We start from the raw sequence: 4344 nt of genomic DNA, 5'->3' as shown, positions 1-4344 counted from the left end.
CAGCCGTGGGAGGCGAGAGGGAGAATGAGGAGAGGAGAAGGGGGGAGGAGAGGTGCTTTCTTGTACCTGCAGCTTTGCCTCCTTGCAGTAATGGCAGCCCTTGTCCACAGCTGCCACACTACAGTGCTGCATCTGCAACCCTGTCCAGGGTGTAGATGCAAGAGGTGCTGGCTGCTCAGGCTGGAGTGTGGCTTCTGCCCATCCTACCCTCCAGCTGCCATGTGCGGGCTGCAGCTTGACTGCACCGAGAGGAAGAGGATCTCTCAGAAATGCGTGAGTGTTGAACAGGGGCCCTTTGTTGAATTATAGTCGTTTGACTTAAAACTTTAAGGGGAGAACTTGTAACTTCTCACTCTGCTATGATGCTACTGTCACTTTCTGTACAAAAAATAATTTTTGCTTGAAATGCTAAGGTCTAGATATATTTGGAAACTTGGGGTGTCTCAGTGATTTTTTTGTTTTGTTTTGTTTTAGGGGAAAAAAGGCAGATATATGATGTCATTTACTTTAGCATCTTAGCTAGAGAGGCTCATGTGTGTAACAGTTATGTTCAGATAAATTTATAAAGGCCAGTATCAGTGAGAGAGCAAAGTAGGAAGGGAAAGCATCAGAGCAAGATGAACTTGGAGAGGTAGACAAAGGTTAGAATATCTAGAAACTTAGTGATTATGATCATTTTTTCTAAGAAAAAATGTATTACAATGGTGTTGGTATTATGACTCTATTAGTTATGTTTTGTTTTGGTTTTTGTTTATTTTGTTAATCCTCACCTGAGGATTTTTTTTTTTCAATGATTATTTTAGAGAGAGTGGAATGAAGCAAGGAGGAGAAATAGAGATAGAGAGACAGACAGACAGAAACATTGATGTGAGGACACCTGGATTGATTGCTTCCCACACGCACCCTGACCAGGGCTGTTCAAGGATCGAACCTGCAACTGAGGTATGTGCCTTTGACCGAGAATTGAACCTGCAACCTTCCAATGTGTAGGCCTACTCTTTAACCACTGAGTGATGCTGGCCAGGGGTCTCTTAGCATTTTTTAAATTGTTATAATTACTGTATGAAGAAAGAATTCCTGGAGGAATAAAGGCAGTAAATTATGGTATGTTGAACTATGGTGATGGCTATAAAAACAAAGAAATAGACTGGTTAAAGGACTGAATGTGGAGGGAAGAGAAGTAAGTGTCCAGGGGACTCAGGTTTCTGCTTGCATAGCAGGATGGATTAGCCAGTAGCCAAGAAACACTAGTGAGGATTTTGAAAAGGGAAGCCTCGAGTTCATTTTGGATTATAAGAAACTTGAGGTACATTTGAGACGCCTGACAGGGGTTGTCAGCCAGTAACTAAATAGGAGTGTGTTACACAGCAAGGAATCCTGGGATAGAGGCACAAGCTTCTAAATAAATCTCACTGGAAGTCTCATCCTTGCTTAAGATTGCTTAGGTAGAGAAAACTGACACATTGAAGGACTAACAACTCAACTTCAGAAACCACGGGCCCTTTGATGCACGGTGCCTGAACCCTGGAGTTGCTCCGTGTGGCAGACCTGATAGAGATCGAAGGACATAATGACTACGGGAAATGAAGGTGGCCTTGCAAAGTGAGTGCCTATGGAGAGAGATAAAAGGGAATTATGGACAATGTGTGATGATGGAAATTAAAGGAAGATAATATCTTGAAAGAAGGGCGATGTGAAAATTTACAACTACCACTGAGACACCAAGTAAAATATAGTAAACAAGGGCATTAAACTTGGCAACATAAAAGGAATCAAAATCATTAGCTAAAACTCTTTCAAAAGACCTTAGGCGGTGGGATTCAGATTGGAGTAGGCCGCGGAGCAAGGCGTAATCTCACCTGTTACTTTCAACTTGCACCGCACTCCGGATTCTCTAACCACACTTATCTCACTGCATAACCCTATCCCCATATTAGCCTTTCAAATTAAGTGTGATTTTATTGACATTGGGACAATATCTTTGCCTTCTAGTCTCATCACAGCAGTTGAGTGGTTCTTCTAAATCATAATTCAGATCAGTTCTCTACTCTTTTTAAAACATTCCAGTGGTTCCCTATCTAAACAAAGCCCTTCATATTACCCCATAGACCAGCGGTTCTCAACCTGTGGGTCATGACCCCTTTGGCGGTCGAACGACCACTTCATAGGGGTCGCCTAAGACCATCCTGCATATCAGATATTTACATGACGATTCATAACAGTAGCAACATTACAGTTATGAAGTAGCAACGAAAATAATTTTATGGTTGGGTCACAACATGAGGAACTGTATTTAAAGGGCCAGAAGGTTGAGAACCACTGCCATAGACCCTCTGTCAGTTGTTCCTTTTACCTCCCTGGCGTTATCTTCTACCACTCTCCCCTCCATGCCTCCCACTAAGTGGCCATGGCCTTCTCATTCTTCCACAAATGGTAACTAAGCATGTTCCTTTCCCGCTTACTATTCCGCTTGTGTGCTCCTATTCTACACACCCTCATGATTAATTCCCTGGTTTCTCCCTGACCTTCAGTCAAATGTCACCACTTCTGAGAGTCCTTCCCTGACAGCCTATCTGAAGTGTGACTCCCCACCATCCCTTCACAATAATCTGTAAGCCTTTTCCTTTTCATATTTTCCTCTTTCGTCCTTCCTTTCAGGTATGCTATATTTGCATTTCTCTATCTTGTTACTTTGCCTGTTTTCTATTAGAATATAAGTTCCATGCAGGGAAGAATTTTGTGTGTGAGTGTTACGGCTGCTTTCCCAGCTCTAAAACAATATGCTGCACAGAAATCATTCAATAATTAACTGTTGTACAAATAAAAAATTTCACTGCTCTATATATAATGAACAGATAATAAATTAATGGATTACTAAGCTTTTATATCATGACCAAATTACATTATTAATTACTAGGATTGTAGTGAATAAAAGGATAAACTAATTTTTTTTAAAACAAATCTCTTTCTTTTGTTGAAATCTGTTAGCTTTTGGCATTTATCTGTAATTCATCAAAATTACAACATGGTCAGTATGGTGAAATTCTTTGAAGCAGTTTGCAATCATAGGGTTTCATTGGTCATTCATATAAATCTTAAAATTAGATTGATGTAATACTGTGAATTCATTTGAATCTAGTGTCTCTCTTGGAACCTCAGAATATAGAAAACAGTTTTCATTAATTTCCAGAATAACAGCATACAAAACACATGGTTGAACAAGTCTGAAATCCTTTAGATTTTAATCTCATTTGAAGCATGAGCTTGGTTTCACTAAACACTAAGGAAAGAGAATGCCATACTCTTGACTTGACTAAGAGGGTAAATAAAACAATTAGAAATGTTTTATAACATCTTTATGTCCTCCATTGATACTTATTTTAAATTGAGTAACTTATTACTCCAAAATTTTCAACTTAGTGTGGTTTCATATCATCATTCTCCTCAAGGAGAATGAAGGCCATGTTTTTGAGCCCTTTCCCAGTTTTTTGTAAATCTGTGACGGGACATCCTGTGTAAGATGTGGAAATTGGCTCAGTGACGGCGGTTAGTCTGTCGGGAGCAGAGGGAGATTTTGATGCATAACCTCTAAACAGAATAAACCACTTCCTATGAGAAATTTGGCAAATGTTTTTAAGAAATATGGTTCACTGGTGATCCTCCCTCAACAATAGCTGTCTGTGTTTGGAGAATGCATTGAATGATGACAGGTAAAGGGTGCAGTAGCCATGCTTTCCTGAGGCCGAAAAGCAAAATGTGTGTTGACCATGTTTTTTTATGGCCAGAGATCATAGTGTAGGATTTCTATCAAAAGGCAGGAAAGAAAACACACACACATACAAAATAAACAATCAAACAAACAAAAAACAGAGTAGTTTAATTTCTCTGGAAGATATTTCTACCCCTTTGCCTTTTGTGTTGCATTTGCCTAACTCTTTTAATTCATTAATATGCATAATAAAGATTTTTTTAATTCATTGGCACTCAAAATAAAGCTTTTTTCAGTACCTTAAGATTAGAGAAATATGAATTGTACATTGATCTCCAAATTCACAGAAATAGAAAAACTGAGAATCCTCATCCTCTATCATAGCAGAGACATTATTACTGCCCTGGCAGATGTAGCTCAATGGTTAGAGTGTTAGCCCTTGCAGTGAAGGGTCGCGAGTTGATTCCTGGTCAAGGGCACGTACCTGGGTTGCAGGTTGGCTCCCAGTCCCCGGTTAGGATGCATGCAGGAAGCAATCAGTCTATGTGTACCTCTCACATTGATGTTTCTCTGTCTCTCTGTCTCTGTCTCTCTCTCTCTCTCTCTCTCTCTCTCTCTCTCTCTCTCTCTCTTTC

Source organism: Myotis davidii, unplaced genomic scaffold, assembly GCF_000327345.1.
Source record: "Myotis davidii unplaced genomic scaffold, ASM32734v1 scaffold249, whole genome shotgun sequence".
Taxonomy (NCBI): domain Eukaryota; kingdom Metazoa; phylum Chordata; class Mammalia; order Chiroptera; family Vespertilionidae; genus Myotis; species Myotis davidii.
Note: the sequence above shows the minus strand (reverse complement) of the source record.